This window comes from Gymnoscopelus microlampas (genome assembly GCF_963454915.1).
Source record: "Gymnoscopelus microlampas genome assembly, chromosome: 11".
Taxonomy (NCBI): Eukaryota; Metazoa; Chordata; class Actinopteri; order Myctophiformes; family Myctophidae; genus Gymnoscopelus; species Gymnoscopelus microlampas.
The window spans coordinates 51,388,446-51,407,742 of NC_139948.1; positions in this window are offsets into that span (position 1 = coordinate 51,388,446).

Below are 19,297 nucleotides of genomic sequence, written 5' to 3' on the forward strand. Positions count from 1 at the left end.
TGTTTTAATAAAAACCTGATAATGCTTTTAATCGGGTAAATGACATATAGATCATATTTGTTATCAAAAAACAAAAATGTCCGCAAAACTTACAAGTGTGAAATAAAATCTTGACTCCTCCAACCAATTTTATATTTTTGAAAATTGTAATAATGTAATCATTTACAGACCATAAATGGGTAGCCATGTTAACATCTTTATAAAAAATAAAAACCGGTTGAAGAAAAGACTCACTCCACAAAAACCTTATGGATAACTCCTTAGACAAAGACTAAGTAAATATATTAGTGTTTTAATTTTTCATGCTCATAAAGAGCTCCAAGTGCTAAAAGTGAAAAGTGCAGCAGCAAACGTTTGGGTCAAAGGACCATCGTCAGTGCATCGCCTACTGACCGCTGCGAATAATGAAGCTTTAACCGCAAATGACAACACATAAATCCACATCACATACAGCGCCTATGGTCATATGTGATGTGGACTGACGTGATGAAGACTTACCTGCAAATGAATTATAAGTGACGTGAAATGATAAGACGAGACGCAAATCAAATTACGCAAAATGATACAAGACATAAATCCACATCACATACTACACTACACTGTCTACACTACACCAGACATACACTATGGTCATATGTGATGTGGACTGACGTAATGAAGCTTTAACCGCAAATGATTAGATCTGATGATATAGCACTGACGATGGTCCTATGACCTAAATGTGTGTTGCTGCACTTTTCACTTTGAGCACTTGGAGCACTTTATGAACATAGAAAAAATAAAATAAAAATATATGTTCTTAGTCTCTGTCTAAGGAGTTTTCCTTAAGGTTTTTATGGAGTGAGTCTTTATTTCTGCCAGTTTTAATTTGATCTAAGGCAACAAATGGACCCTGGTCCGCTGTTTCCCAAGTTATGGGTCGGGACTCAATTGTGGACACATTTTCTTGGGTCATGAGTAAATAACCCCCCCCCCCCCCCCGAACCTGTTAATAAAGTATTCAATCAAAGCTTCCATAAGGTAATTGGCCGTGGATTACAGTTCATTGAACATTGTAATTTATTAAATACATTTGAAAATGATATCCGTTGGTTCTGCACGGAGCAGATACGACATATTGGAATATTGTTGCTGTCCCAAAAACATGAAGTGAAAATAGCCGATCTACAAGATCAATGTCACGAAAATAATCAAAAACATTCAAAAGAATGTATTTTAAGAAAATGCTAAATAAGAAATTCCATAAAGAAAAGAAAATATAGTGAAAATCTCCAAGAGTGAAGATCTACAAGCTCACAAGCGCAAACAAATTTCATAAAGTAAATAATAAAAAAAGCAAAAAAAACTAAAACTTACATTTAATTGAAATTTAAACCAGTGATTCTCCACCAAAGTCATTGTCAAAAACAAAGATTTAATATAAAAAAGTGATACCAATTAAATAAGTTGGTTCCAATGGATTGATTGGTCATTAAAGCATGCTCTGAAAAGGCCCACCCATCTGTCCATTTCCAGAATAAGGTTGAGAAGCACTGATTCACACATTTCAAAGATCTACAACATCAAAACATAACCCTATCGATTAACGCTCTGTACATGAGCAAAATGTAGTTAAGTTTCACAATTAAGATTGACATTTTTAGAGGAACTTTATTTTATTTAACACTTTTTAAAGCTCTGTGGACATTGTTTTAATAAAAACCTGATAATGCTTTTAATCGGGTAAATGACATATAGATCATATTTGTTATCAAAAAACAAAAATGTCCACAAAACTTACAAGTGTGAAATAAAATCTTGACTCCTCCAACCAATTTTATATTTTTGAAAATTGTAATAATGTAATCATTTACAGACCATAAATGGGTAGCCATGTTAACATCTTTATAAAAAATAAAAACCGGTTGAAGAAAAGACTCACTCCACAAAAACCTTATGGATAACTCCTTAGACAAAGACTAAGTAAATATATTAGTGTTTTAATTTTTCATGCTCATAAAGAGCTCCAAGTGCTAAAAGTGAAAAGTGCAGCAGCAAACGTTTGGGTCAAAGGACCATCGTCAGTGCATCGCCTACTGACCGCTGCGAATAATGAAGCTTTACCCGCAAATGACAACACATAAATCCACATCACATACAGCGCCTATGGTCATATGTGATGTGGACTGACGTGATGAAGACTTACCTGCAAATGAATTATAAGTGACGTGAAATGATAAGACGAGACGCAAATCAAATTACGCAAAATGATACAAGACATAAATCCACATCACATACTACACTACACTGTCTACACTACACCAGACATACACTATGGTCATATGTGATGTGGACTGACGTAATGAAGCTTTAACCGCAAATGATTAGATCTGATGATATAGCACTGACGATGGTCCTATGACCTAAATGTGTGTTGCTGCACTTTTCACTTTGAGCACTTGGAGCACTTTATGAACATAGAAAAAATAAAATAAAAATATATGTTCTTAGTCTCTGTCTAAGGAGTTTTCCTTAAGGTTTTTATGGAGTGAGTCTTTATTTCTGCCAGTTTTAATTTGATCTAAGGCAACAAATGGACCCTGGTCCGCTGTTTCCCAAGTTATGGGTCGGGACTCAATTGTGGACACATTTTCTTGGGTCATGAGTAAATAACCCCCCCCCCCCCCCCCGAACCTGTTAATAAAGTATTCAATCAAAGCTTCCATAAGGTAATTGGCCGTGGATTACAGTTCATTGAACATTGTAATTTATTAAATACATTTGAAAATGATATCCGTTGGTTCTGCACGGAGCAGATACGACATATTGGAATATTGTTGCTGTCCCAAAAACATGAAGTGAAAATAGCCGATCTACAAGATCAATGTCACGAAAATAATCAAAAACATTCAAAAGAATGTATTTTAAGAAAATGCTAAATAAGAAATTCCATAAAGAAAAGAAAATAGAGTGAAAATCTCCAAGAGTGAAGATCTAAGATCTACAAGCTCACAAGCGCAAACAAATTTTAAAAATGCAAAAAAAAACTAAAACTTACATTTAATTGAAATTTAAACCAGTGATTCTCCACCAAAGTCATTGTCAAAAACAAAGATTTAATATAAAAAAGTGATACCAATTAAATAAGTTGGTTCCAATGGATTGATTGGTCATTAAAGCATGCTCTGAAAAGGCCCACCCATCTGTCCACTTCCAGAATAAGGTTGAGAAGCACTGATTTACACATTTCAAAGATCTACAACATCAAAACATAACCCTATCGATTAACGCTCTGTACATGAGCAAAATGTAGTTAAGTTTCACAATTAAGATTGTTTTTAAAGGGTTTAAAGGGTTATTTTATTCAACACTTTTTAAAGCTCTGTGGATTTTTTGTTTTACTTTTTTTTTTTAAATGACAACCTGATAATGCATTTAATCATCGGGTAAACAATAGATCATATTTTTATAAAAAAAAACAAAGCAAAAATATCCACAGAACTTACAAGTGTGAAATACAATCTTGACTCTTCCAAACAAAAACATTTAGAAATTTGTAATAATTTAATCATTTACAGACCATAAATGTGAAGCCATGTTAACATCTTTATACAAAAGGAAAACCGGTTGAAGAAAAGACTCACTCCACAAAAACCTTAAGAAAAACACCTTAGACCGAGACTAAAAAAATATATTAGTGTTTTATTTGTTCATGCTCATAAAGAGCTCCAAGTGCTAAAAGTGAAAAGTGCAGCAGCAAACGTTTGGGTCAAAGGACCATCGTCAGTGCCTCGCCTATTGACCGGCATTTAATGAAGCTTTACCCACAAATGACAACACAGAAATCCACATCACATACTACACTACTACACTACATTACGGCCATTATGTGATGTGGACTGACGTGATGAAGCTTTAATTGCACTGACGATGGTCCTACGACCTAAATGTGTGTTGCTGCACTTTTCACTTTGAGCACTTGGAGCACTTGATGAACATAGAAAAAATAAAATAAAAATATATGTTCTTAGTCTCTGTCTAAGGAGTTTTCCTTAAGGTTTTTATGGAGTGAGTCTTTATTTCTGCCAGTTTTCATTTGTTTTTGAGATCAGTCAGTAAATATTCCTCTTTCCTTTTAGTATCCTACATTTGTTTTACATGAAAATAACATATTTAGAGTATTAAAACGTTCTTATGTTTCAAAAGAACCCGATACATTTAAAAACAAAAATCAAAGAAATTCCATTTAAAATATTAAAATAAGAGTAATGAAAATAGCAGATCTACAAGCCGAGCTTGCAGCAGATCTGCTATTCTCACTAGGTCCCAGGGAGACATCACATTTCTCTTTTGGGTCTCGAGCTAAAACGTTATGAAAATCTTTACACTGAAATGTTTACATTCCAGTGTGTTTTTGCCATTGCTTGTTTATTGATAATTTCAGATCCAGATTCAAACAGTGACTATTTTTTCTGGGGTCAAATAGTAAAATTAAAATGAATTAAAAGCACATATAAGAAGCAAGCAAAATAGAACATGTGCTATTTCGTGAAAACAACAAATCTAAGCAATAAATTAGAAAAAAAAAAAAAAAAGAGGTTGTGAAAATAGATTTACATGCTCGTTGTGAGCTTGCAAATCTATTATCTTCACTAGTTTGGGTCCTGAGCTAAAAGGTTTGGGAACCTCTGCAGTGGCACAATGCCTGGTAGCTGTTAAATATAGAGCTTACACATTTTGAATGACATCAGTTATGACTGTAATGTTTAGAATGCAATCACACAGTTATGACTAAGGTTTATTTTATTTTCCAGGAGTAATACAGTCTACAGTGACTGAACTGCCTCTTACACAGTGTCACAGTGGCTGCTAGCTGATGCCTATGAGTTCAATTCAAAGTTTACAATTTAAATGGTGAATTTATCTATAGTACCTTTAACCAAAGCACTTTGTAATGTGCATTACATTCACCAACATACTTAGCAGGGGGAGAGATAGAGAGATGAGGGATAGAGATAGAGAGATGAGGGATAAAGAGACAGAGAGAGGGATAGATAGAGAGACTCGTATAATTTACATCATTTGTGAACGATTGACATAAATCATACGAGGCGCATATGACGCAATGGCAGCAGCATTCTTTGTTTCATGTTCTCTGCATCAGTCTCAGTCCAGCATCAGTCCATTTTCTTCATTATTCTCCTGCCAAATGACGAGCATTGTACGCAAACAACGTGAAACGAAGTCCACATCACATACTGGTCATATGGTTGTATGTATCGTTTATATTATATTATTATATTATTATTATTATTATTATTATTATTATTATGTGATGTGGATTGACATGATGAAGCTTTACTCGCAAATGAAGGCACAAATAACGAGTAACTATACGTGATGCACATGCCGACATCCGTCAAACACCTTCACATCACATACTGGTCATATGCGATGTGGATTGGCGTGATTAAGCTTTAACGCAAATGACGCAACGCAAAATCAATTGTGCCAATATTTGTCAGCAATACAGCAACAGCATGAATGACATTAGTACACAACACTATGAATGACATTAGTACACAACACTATGAATGACATTAGTACACAATATACAACACTATGTATGACATTAATACACAACATACAACACAAGCAACAGGAATAACCAAAGTCATTAAATGCATATGATATGAATGATGGCCCTACATCTCTCCCTGTTCTGACCTACTGTAAACAACGGCGTGTACCTCGCCTAAAAGAAAAAATTGCCGACCGATGTGAATGACGAGCCATCCGCAAATGTTGTGAAATAATCACAAAATCACATAAATCCACATCACATATAACCCTAACCCTACGACCAGTAATGTGATGTTATTATTATTATTATTATTATTATTATGTGATGTGGATTGACGTGATGAAGCTTTACTCGCAAATAGCCTGAAACGGTACAACGGCAATACAATTACGCGAAACGACACACGACGTAAAGGACGACATGCATCACATACCTCCACATATGTTCATATGTGACGTGGAGTAACGTGATGATGTTTTACCCGCATATGTTGTGAAATGACACAACACAAGACATACATCACATCAATGCACATCACATACGGCCCCCGTGTACGGTCATATGTGATGTGGGCTGACGTGATGAAGACTTACCTGCATATGACGGAAGCGACGTGAAATCAAATGTAATTTTTACCCGCATGTGTTGTGAAATGACAACACATACATCACATCAATCCACATCACATACTACACTACACTACACCACACCATGGACTTATGTGATGTGGGCTGACGTGATGAAGACTTACCTGCACGGATATGACGTGAAATCCTGAGACGCGACGCAAATCAAATCAAAACGCAAATGACGTGAAATGCTACGAGATTTAAATCACACAAACGCTGGCTGTGACCCAATAAAAAAAAACTGGTCCAGTCCCTTACATATTCTTCACGAATGACGGGCATTGAACGCAAACGACGCAAACCGCTGGCCCGCCACCCGTTAAATGACGCAACGCAAGCGGCGCTGATAGTGCAAATTTTACAGTTAAAGCTAAAAAAATGTTTAGTTGATACTATGACAGGGCAAAAAAAAGCTATATTTTTAACTTTATCAAACATAGATAAAGCACAAATAGGTTTAACTATGTGAGTTTGCTATGTGACCAAGAGCCACATATACTATATTATACAACCTAGTATACATATACTGTACCCTGTCACTATATTATACAGCTTAGCGTAAGCCTACATATACTGTACCCTGTCATTACATAAACAGCCTGGATACGTATACTGTCAGTACTACAAATAGAACCAAATGGACCAGGGTCCATTTGGTTCCATTTGTAAAAAACTCAAAGACACACTAGAAGGAAAAAAGTTATAACTTTATTCAAGCAAATAATGAAGAGAAAAGAGGGGAAGTTAAAGTATGGAGGTCAGGCAGAAACCTTGTATGTCCAAAATTGTTACTTTTTAAAATAGACACAAAATAACCTGTGTGCCAATGGATCCAATGTAATTATCATGATCTTTTGCGTTGTGAGCTTGTAGATCGGCTGTTTGTACTGCTTTAGTGTGTGACACCGTCACACGGTATGACCAAGTAAAGAAATGTATTTACGACAAAAAAATAAATTATATATATATATATATATATATATATATATATATATATATATATATATATATATATATATATATATATATATATATATATATATAGATATATATAGATAGATACAAGGTTTCTGCCCGACAACCAATGATAGACCGTGTCACTACTATCACTTACCTCGAACAGCAGCCACGACTCAGACAACAGCAAATGAAATTGAAAAACACTAAGAAAGAAGCAAATGACACGTCGCACATCATTTGCTTTCTCTTTTAGTTTGCACAGACCTACAGCATAGATGACTGTAAACACAGTGTTAATGGGGCTACATGCTACCATAATGATACCAGACATAAATCACATAGCTCCACATCACATACATTTGTACACACAAACCACTAGTGAAGAACTAGTGCAATAGACAGGCAAGAAGAAAGAAATGTGTTTGTGAAAAGAAAGATAGACAAAAATAAAAAATCGATCAAACAACTCAGACACAAAAGTAAATAAAAACAAATAATCTTGTTATTGCTTTATTAAAGCAAAGAATAGAGAAAAAGAGGAGAAGTTACGACCACATATGGTCGTATGTGATGTGGACCGATGTGATCAAAGCTTTGGGTGCAAATTACGTGAAACAATAAATAAAATCACATTAATCCACATCACAGAAAGGCACATGGTCCTATGTGATGTGGACCGACGTGATGAAGCTTTACCCACAAATGACGCGATGCAAATGACATGAAACGATAGACGACGCAAATGACCACATACATGGTATATGGTAGCATGTAGCATGTAGCCCCCTTAACAAGCAGCAGCTGCAATCAAAAGGTTCCTACCTTCCTGCCATCTTCACTTACGGACGTCTTCTTCTTGTCATCTTCGTGTTCTGTAAAGACACAAAAAAGAAAACAAAAACGTTGAGTTGAGCAGGCCTTACAGGGTGACATTTTGGAAGCCAAGATGGTCTGTAGAGCCATAAGCTGGTAACTGACAGGGCTGTGTCACCATTATGGCATTTTACTTGAGTAATTGTCACAAATAATTGTGATAAAGGATTTAATTGTATTGTACATGAACATTGAACATGTTTGAAAATAAATCAACATTTTGTAACTAGAAGAGTGGGCACCCGGGAAAAGTGGGCACTTCAATGTGTAATTGGCCATTTCTATTCCTCAAAGTAAGTAATTAAGTAACTTAAAGGAGTAGTTCACCCACAAAATTACTTATTTTCTATCAATTGCACACGCCATGAAGCCTTGAATTCATGGATTTGTTTTTGTCGCATTCCTATGCCAATAATTAGATTCCCGTCTCCTACCGGCTAATGTATCCGGTAGGAGACACAAAGTAAATTATTTGTGTCTCCTACCGGAAATACACCCCGTCATCAAATTATTGGCTTAGGAATGAGACAAAAACTAAATGATGAATTCAAGGCTTCATGGGGTGTGCAATTTATAGAAAATAAGTCTTTTTTTGGGTGAACTACTCCTTTAAGTACATCTTTGAAGATGCTTGACTGGCCTACAGCCACTGTGGGCATAAAACAATATGTTTTAGGACTGATAATGATGTACCCACCCATACATGTTCACATCATGTATACTTTACATTACTTAAAAGGGGATAGTTCACCCAAAAACACACTTTTTTTCAATCGATTAGTCACCCCATGAAGCCTTGAATTTTTTGTAATAAAAATGTCAATTTCCTGTAGATTTTGCCATTTTTAATAAGTAGAAAACCCGGACTGGATCGGCGGATCCGGATCCAGATCTTCAAATAGTAAAATCAACAGTAAGTTGACATTTTTATTAAAAAAACAAACAGTACTGGGTTTGGTGATGCTCTATATTGTCTGAATCAACATAGAGCTGTTTTACCGTACAATGTAAGTCAATGAGGAGCATATTTTGAATTATCAATTTCTAATCAATGGAGCAATTATTTTTTATTTCTTGCCCACCTTTGGAGTTACATCATGGCAAGGTAAATACACAACCCAAACCTCTACCAAAGTGGTCTTACCCTTAAACTATCCCTTTAAGACAGGGGTCTTCAACGTGTTCAGGCCAAGGACCCCCTAGCTGAGAGAGAGCTGAAGCAGGGACCCCCTCTATATTGTATAAAATTATGTTTGAGATAAACTTTTGCTGCTATTTTTTCCCTCTACACCTATAACTCTTTGCTAAAAAATAGCCGATCTACAAGCTCACAACGCCTCGCAGCGCGAGGTGTTGTGAGCTTGTAGATCTGCTATTTTTGGCTTAAGTTTTCCTCAGCAAAGGGATGCTAGGGTTCAAGTGGTTAATGTAAAAAAAGATTTGGCGGACCCCCTGTAGTAACTCTGGGTCCCGGACCCCCTGTTGAAGACCCCTGCTTTTTTGCAATTTTTTTATTTGCTTTACATTTTGGGAGAAACATTGCCAATTTAGCAAAGAGGTGCCGTCTATTCCTGTATCAAACACCATGTTCAAGTAAAGTCTACAATGCTTATCATTTCATCAAGTTTCAGAAACAACTAAAGACATTGGCTCTCAAATGTTTTCATATCAAGGACCCCCAGATGAATATTCATTTGGCCAAGGGTTACAGTGAAATTGGTGACCTTCAGAAAACATGCGACCATCTCGTGGACTCCACAAAAACATCACCATGTCCAAATGTAAATAACAACCGTTTGTTTATGAACAGAGCAACTCTGTTCATAAACTAACAGCAGTGATTTACTTTGGATGTTTGACATGTGATGGACACGATGGACACATCTTTTGTCAGGTCACCAATTTCTCCATAACACTGGAGGAGGCAGAATGTTGAGGGTTGGGATTCGGCTTGAAAATAAAACCACAGACGTCTTGGTTCAGCTCTGAGCCGCTAGACCAGTGGCTCTCATACCAGTCATCAGTTACCATGAGTATAAACCCTAGGGTTTATACTAGACCGGTCACAATTATTACGCAATAGCCTAATTGCAATTATTTGAATTTGCAATTATGTTTTGCATAATCGTCATAATCATTACCATGTTGAAAATGTTCATATATTTTCAAACATTTTGTGGAAATAGCAGATCTACCAGCTCAAAACGTGTTGCGATGCGACACGTTTTGAGCTTGTAGATTGGCTATTTCCACTCTGCTAATCCCACTATAAATGTATTTGTTGTAATTAAATGATGTATATTATGTGTCATATCTACCTTGTGCAACTTTTGTTTACGAAGCCCTAAAAGCCAAAAATAAATTACATTTGTATTCATAATGTTCCAATGCTCAACGTCAAACACAATTCAATCTTTGATCACAATCAATCATGTGACAATGCATCGTCAACTTCCATTTTGTAATGGTGACACAGCCCTAGTTTATAATGGCCAGCAGTGGTGGAAGGAAATACTGATTTGTTTTTACTTAAGTAAAAGTATCACTACTGCAATGTAGAAATACTCTGTTACAAGTTAAAGTCCAGAATTCAAAATTCACTTGAGTAAAAGTACAAAAGTACTGGTATCAAAATGTACTTGAAGTACCAAAAATAAAAAAGTACACATTATGTAGAATATCCTGTTTCACAAGTTTTCAAAATATATTAAAATCTTTTGAAAATAGCCGATCTACAAGCTCACAATGAGTCGCATCGCATTGTGAGCTTGTAGATCGGCTAATTTCAAATGGCCAAAATGTATGGCTGAAGTGGTTAATACATTTTTTGTAATTATAGTCAAAATCTACAAAGTAACTAAAATAAAGTTTTCAAATAAATGTAGTGAAGTAAAAAGTACAATATTTGGATCCGAGATGTAGTGGAGTAAAAGTAAAAGTATTGAAATTTGGAAATACTCAAGGAAAGTACAAATCCCTTGAAATTGCACTTAATACAGTACTCAAGTAAATGCACCTAGTTACTTTCCACCACTGCTGGCGAGGTGTGATCCAGGTACGTACCGTGCGGGGCCTCCCGCCGCTCGGTTGAAGATAGCCGGTATTAATAGAGCCGCGTAGGTTGTATGGCACCACGTCCCGAGCACCGTACGCCTTGTATCTCAAACGGAGAGCGTTCGTTGGCACCGTTATACGTTTCAGCTCTCAGGGCCTCGTTGCTGCGTCGACTCCATCGAGGTTCCATCTTCAAGCCCCTTGTCCTGAGTTACAGACACTCTATTACCAGCTATCTCCTGATGACTCCATCCATCCTTTGAACCTTCCCTGAAGCGTTCATACAGTGAGTCAAACGCTGAGTCATAGCTAGGAGTCATGACTCAGCGTTTTTAACTCACTGTATGAAGTAGATTTAGTCCACTCTGCAGAAGGTCACACGATTAACCTGCAAGACACAGATATATACCAACATTAAATTTAATATATTGTATAATAATAACAATAATAATAGAAAATACAGTTTTTAAGTAGGCTATAGCAGTGGTTCTCAAACTTTTCCGTGCCAAGGACCCCCAAATAGACACTTATTAGCCTGCGGACCCCCATTTGAAAAGATAAGCCAGGGACCCCCATAATAGAAGATTTTTACGGCGTCTCTAGCAGTGATTTTCAACCATTTTAATTTCAAGGACCCCCAGAGTGACATGCATTAGGGCTACGGACCCCCATTTAATGGCATGTATGTCTCTGGGACCCCAATTCATATTGTAAAATCAATGTTAATTTAACTCTGAGAGTGTACAAATGGAACCAAATGGAACCGGGTCCATTTGGTTCCATTTGTACGCTCTCAGAGTTACAGACCCATAAGGGTCCATTTGGTGCCTAATCTATCATTTAGCTGGGGACCCCCTGGAACTCCCTCAAGGACCCCTGGGGGTCCCCGGACCCCACTTTGAGAACCAATGGGCTATAGTGCAGGGGTGATGCAACTTTGGTGGTGTAGAGAGCCACTATATTTCCACACTCACTCCAGACGGACACATTGCATATTATTGTTGCTGTCGCGGGCAGACACGTCTTATCTCCATATTTTTTTATACTTTTTTTGTAAATTAAATTCGTCATTCTAGTATGTCACACAAAAGTAGCTGAGCTCAAAACGCGTCGCGTTTTGAGCTTGTAGATCTGCTATTTTGGAATTGGAATCCTGAAGTTTTTTTTAAATTTAATTTCAAATGGATTTGCTTATAATTAAAGGTAGGTGATTTGCGTTGGTTAAAATAAGTGCTAAATAGCTCTATATTCTGATAGTACTCATTGCTATAGAGTGTTTGTTCAGTATTAGGAGTCTCCTTGTCTCTCCAGCTCTTTATAAAACAGAAAATGCATTTTCGTTTCAGTTTCATTTCCAATTTTATCCAACCAGGACAGAGAACTCAATCAGGATACAGATTAAACAAGTGAAATTGGAAGTGATGACACTAAGAAATGAGCAGACAAAATTGGAACTGAAACACTATACAAATTAAGCTTAAAAATTGGTACTTTATCCTGATTGGCTGAGATTTTGACACCTACCGGAAAATGTATTTTCTGTTTATTAAAGAGCTGGAGAGAGACAGGGAGACATCTGTTACTGAACAAACACTCTATAGCAATGATTACTATCAGAATATAGTATTTTAACCTTTTAACAAAATACTTTTTGTTTTAACCAAAAAATATCACTTACCCTACCTTTAAGTTAACTTTATGAACTTAAATACAAATACATTGGATATAAAGTCATTGAACTAATAATATAGACTGAAGTAATTAAAGCGGGTCATGATTGTATGTTTGGAATTGGAACAGCTGAAATCAATAATATATATCACCATTAACCTGCGGGACGCATTAAGTTAAGGTGAGGGCCGCCAGTTGCCCGTGTATGCTATAGTGTTAACCCTTTAAGATCGGGAACGCGTCAGTGTAAACACTTTAACCATTATCTTATACTTTGGCTATTCAAAAATAGCAGATCTACAAGCTCATAGCGCGGCACCGTGTGCGGCGCTATGAGCCCGCATATCTGCTATTTTTTGAAAAATTGTGAACATTTCTGAATTTCTTTTACTCAAATGTTTGCTTCTGGGGGGTCCCTGGAACAAATATACATATCATTTTTGGGTGGTCCTTGTCCTTGACATGAAAAAGTTTGATTATAGCAACATACGTTTTTTTCAAAAAATGTATGATTTAGAACATTGGTTCTCAAAGTGGGGTCCGGGGACCCCCATGGGTACTTGAGGGGGTTCCAGGGGGTCCCCAGCTAAATGATGGACAGGAACCAAATGGACCCGTTAGGGTCCATTTGGTTCCATTTGCACACTCTCAGAGTTAAATTAACATTGATTTTACAATATGAATTGGGGTCCCAGAGACATACATGCCATTAAATGGGGGTCTGTAGCCCTAATGTATGTCAAACTGGGGGTCTTTGAAATTAAAATGGTTGAAAATCACTGCTAGAGAGACGTAAAAATCTTCTATTATGGGGGTCCCTGGCTTATCTTTTCAAATGGGGGTCCGCGGGCTAATAAATGTCTATTTGGGGGTCCTTGGCACGAAAAAGTTTGAGAACCACGGATTTAGAAGACATTTGTAGAATCCCCCCAGAAGCAAATATTAGTGTTAAAAATGTTCGCTTTAAAAAAACAAATTGAAAAATGTGGACACATTTTCAAGTAGTACCATCAACAGTAGCAGATCTACAAGCTTGAAACGTGGCACAAAGCAACACATTTTGAGCTTGTAGATCTGCTACTTTTGCCATTGTTTTAATCCTGAAAAGTAACAGTTTGGGACATTCTATGGTTTCCTCCCGATAGTAGAGACGATATTATAGTTTCATCTTAGCCTTCGATCAAGACTCAGATTTCTTATCGATTTTGATATCGATATTTAGTCTAGATTACTTATTATCCTGCCTGAGTGTTATTTATCTTATGTTACAATTTAGCTCAGTTTAATCTCTATCCTTAGGCTTTTACATTTGTTTTATTTCATGAAAAGTATGAAATGTGAAAAGTGCTGTACAAATAAAATGACATTATTATTATTATCCTATCTTTGACATTCTTAACACTCTCCAAAAATAGTGTTTGTAGTTAGTTCCATGTTAAAGTCTCAAACATCTTGATAAATGTATGTTACTCTAAATATAACGTGTTTATCCCAAACCCACAGATGTTATCCCACCATACAGACCCTTTATGTTCAGTAATATTCCGTATTATTCAATAAATAAATGTTTCAATCTGGTCTGTCTGAACATCACTGTATATATCATTCAATGGGTGTAAGTGGCGCTGTTGCAGGTGAACACCGGTATTACACCCCATGTAATCCAGGAAATACAATGTCGTTCATCCACAGAGGGGATTAAAACACTTATTTATTAATCTATACTGAACATTAACTGAACACTAATACCCCGTATGTACGGATAACATCTGTGGCTTTAAGATAATCACTTTATATTTACAATGCATACATAAGTATAGACGCACGAGCCTTAAACACAGAACCACAAACTATTTGGTAAAGTGGCGCTGTTACAGCAGGTAAATGTCCATGTAAATGTGGAACTAGAACGGCGTTCAGACACACACGGGACTAAAACGCGTCTTTATTAAACTCTACGTAATATTACGGAACACAACAGACCCGTATGGACGGGTAACATCCGTGTCTTTGTGTTTAAACACTTTATATGTTGGATTGGGTTCATTTATGGGGATTTATGATCCGTTTAAAACTACCAACAAACATCAGACTCGATCACCATAAATAATACAATCCCTGACGGGCCGTCTTGGTCCAAGGCTAAAGTAGATTTATAAACACACATAAACATATGGCAGGGTTAGATCTACAAACCCCCCACACAGTGAGTGTTTAAACTTTAGATATGAATCAAACATTAGTTTACCTTCAGCAGAGGAGCGCGACATGTTGCAAGCCAATATGTTTGAAAGCACTGCCAAGCAGACGTTGTGCGCGTGCGTCTATTTTAAATCCGTATTCACATCCGGTCTAAAGCCCCGCCTACTGGATCCGGTGCTTTGAACACGTTCACCCCTAGACGTTCACCCGGACGTCACATGGACAAACCATTTCCGTTTTCTGACCGGATGTTTATCCTGCAGAGTGAATAGATCCACAGACTGCTTTTCACTCATCAACACTAAATCATCTTCACCTGTGCAGAGCAGCGGTGTAAAGTAACTAATTACATGTACTCAAGTACTGTACTTAAGTGCAATTTTGAGTTATTTGTACTTTACTTGAGTATTTCCAATTTCCAATACTTTTACTTCTACTCCACTACACCTCAGAGGCAAATATTGTACTTTACTTCACTACAATACACTTTAGTTACTTTATAGATTTTTAATATTATTACAAAACACAAATTAACCACTGTCCTATGTATACTTAGGCTATTTGAAATCTTGTAGATCTGCTGGGGTTTTTTTCTTTTCAAAGCATTTTTACACATTTGGAAACGTGTGAAATGGGATATTCTGAAAAATGAGTACTTTTACTTTAAAGGTTCAACTTTATTAATGTCCCAAAAGGGCAAATAGGTTTACAGCAAGAGTTAGCAAAACATATTACATACATTAAACATATCTCACTGCCGGTCGCATGCGCCCTGTTCCCTCATTGCAAGCAGAGGGAATCCTTTTATTTTTACTTTCAGCACTTAAGTATATTTCAATGTGAATACTTTTGTACTTTGCATATGTGAATCGTGTATATATAATGAGATCATTTACATATTTGAATAAATTGTCTATTTAAAACCAGTATGTTTTAAAACAAATCGATTCAATTTAAAATACAGCATCACAATCATTTAACCACTTTATCCATATTTTATACTTTGGCTATTCAAAAATATCAGATCTACAAGCTCACAGCGCGTCACTTCGAGGCGGCGCAGCGAGCTTGTACATCTGATATTTTTAAAAATGTTTTGAAACATCTTGAAAATGTTTGGAACATTTTGAATGATGTTGAATTTCTTAACATAACTTTTCTCTTCTGGGGGTCCCTGGCACTAAGTATTTTCAGATGGGGGTCCCTGGGCCAGGTGGTCCCTAGGGGTCCGTGGCCATAAAGCATACGTTAAAGTGGGGGTCTCTACTGATTTATAGCATCCATAATAATCTTCAGACACATGACATGTAGTGTCTGCTAATGGACACTAGATGGCGTCCAGAGTTTTCCAGTCGGTTCATGACATTGATTAAATAGTAGAGGACCTGGCTAAGATATGTATGCATTTAATTTAGGAGAGAATATCTCAACTGTTTTTGGCTAATATGACCCCAGGGAACAACTTGGGAACTATGAGAAATTCTCTATCCGGGGCGAAATACCCGAACATGACCGCGCCCTTTTTAAAATGACCACACTTCCAACATGGCACTATCTTCTAAACCGTTGGAGCTACAGATTTTCTGAGGTGCTCAAAATGTTCAGAATACTCATGTTTGGGAAACCCGTGCCCGAGCCAGCAACCCTACAGGTCATCATATTGGCCAAATCCAATATGGCCGCCACCTGAAAAAGGTTTTGTTTATAACTTTTGAAACGGATGAGCTGTGAATGCAAACTTGGTGTCTAAATCATGTTTTTTGTCAATTAGAAACATGTTGGAACGCTTATCTTTATCACTGGGTGTAGCCTGACCTCTATTTTGCATATTTCAAAGATGACGACTATCTGACAATTAGTTTTACTTTTTTACATTTTTTCAAACTTGGTGTCTATATTATACTTTTTGAGCATTAAAAACACATTAGAATGCTCATATTATTATTATTATTATTATTACACTTATTATTATTATTATTATTATTATTATTATTATTATTATTATTATTATTAGCGATCATTATTATTATTAAAGTTTCATCCAGATTTGAGTGTAGAGTTGTTGGAATGAGTTAAGATCAAACTGAAGAAAAGAAACAACCTGTGTACAGATGTTGAAACAATAGAATATGAGTTGAACCAAAATTATACAGCAACAGCCAGTACAGTAAATGCAGAGCAATGCTCAGTATAAATTGAATAATATCATACTAGTCAAAGGTGTATAGAATTTTAACAATATTATGTTCAAATTAGAATCACAGATTTGTTTTGTTCTAATCATACAACTTCTATATCGAGGATATCCAACGAACTCCAGCTTCGCATAATTTGCTTTATGTCCACTACATGACTTTTGAAGCCACAGTGGAGGAGGATGGTGCAAGCTTTACTAGCATCTGCAAGATGGGTCCAGTAAGGTTCCCAAGTCTTAGTCATGGAGTCCCAATACAAGCCCAACGTACTGAAATCTGGGATGTACAGTAATGGCCTTTTGACATGCTGAATGTATTTATCAGTTCTGTTGTTGTTGTAACACCAAGACAATTATGTGCAATAATACAGATTGTTCAAATTCTATACCTCCTATGATAGGATTACATTTATGCTGTGCATTGTTGCACGTACTGCACTAGCTGTAGCTGTATAATTAGGAATGAGTTCTACTCTAAATCATTCTATTGTTTCAATAGAATTACATCTGTAAGATAAATTGGTTGTTTCATAACATAGTGGCCATATATGTGATATGCACATTAGAGTCCTCTAGATAGATTAAATCATTAAGATAAGCATTCCAACATGTTGCTAATGGTCAAAAAACATGATTTAGACACCAAGTTTGCATTTGTAGCTCATCTGGTTCAAAAATAGCCAAAACCTTTTTCAGGTGGCGGCCATGTTGGATTGGGCCACTATGATGATCCCGAAGGTTGCTGGCTCGGGCACCCTTGCTACATCATCAGAGCATACCCTGGATTATATCTGGGACACATTTGGTGCTTTTAGATTGATTCACGCAAAAATATTCTTAGGGCCTGGACTGTAATAAGTTGACCGTTTTAGCCGTTTGTTTTAGCTGTTCTGTAATAAAATATAAAATTTGACATTTTACACTTTTCTATTTTTCACTAAACATGAGTATTGTGAACATTTTGAGCACCTCAGAAAATCTGTAGCTCCAACGGTTTAGAAGATAGAGCCATGTTTGAAGTAGCGGTCATTTTAAAAGGGGCGTGGTCATTTCCGAGTATTTCGCCCCGGATAGAGAATTTCTCATAGTTCCTAAGTTGTTCCTTGGGGTCATATTAGCCAAGAACAGTTGAGATAATCTCTCCTAAATTAAGTGCATACATATCTTAGCCAGGTCCTAGACTAAAAGTGGTTTCATTCATTGAACTAGATTAAAAGTGACTGCGTCAACATTTCTACACAGACTGTTAGAATAGAATGTTTGCTTTGTTCATCTTTAATGTCACTTTATTCACAAGATTATTTCATTGGTTATACTTATAAGTATAAGTGTATACAGGGTATCTGCACATTTATGACAATTGTCATAAATTGACAATTGGAGGAATTTTAAGACCTTATTAATATAATAAAATAAAAAGAAGCATTACTGCGTCAAAAGTAATCAACAAACTATACTTAAAACATTTTTTGTAAAATTGGCCAAATTGTGAATTATTAGCTAAGAAACAGGCACACATTGTGAAAATAGCCGATCTACAAGCACACAACTCCTCACATTGCAGTTCTATAGAATAATATACACACTGATACACTAACATTTACTCTACCATTATTATCATGTTGGTTACTTTGTATGATTTATAATTGAATTGTAATATAATAATTAATTCCAACAGGTCTGTCACATTTCATGTGTAATGTTTGTTCTGTGAATGAGTTGAAAAATAAAATCAATATTTCACATGGAATATCTATCAAATCCATAAAGTAATGATTACATCATAACAAAACAAATGGTACCAAGGTGTATGAATACAAGATGAGAAGCTGATCTACAAGCTCACAAGGCATCGCGATTTGTTGTGAGCTTAAACATAAAATTGAAGATTTTAGAAAAGTGTTGAAAATCTGTTAAAGAATATGTGTATATTTTGATCTAAATATAATTTTATTATTTTAAAATCTGATTTCTCCTATTATGACTAAAATAGGGTTATCAAGTTCAAATCGGTTAACAAATCATACAAAATCTTCCCATCAGAAAAATCAAATAAACCTGATTCAGGTTTAGGAACAAATTTGTTTATTTCCCCTTAACAAAAAGTTGACATTTTTCAGGCCGAGAGAAAAACAGTCCTACAATAATAAA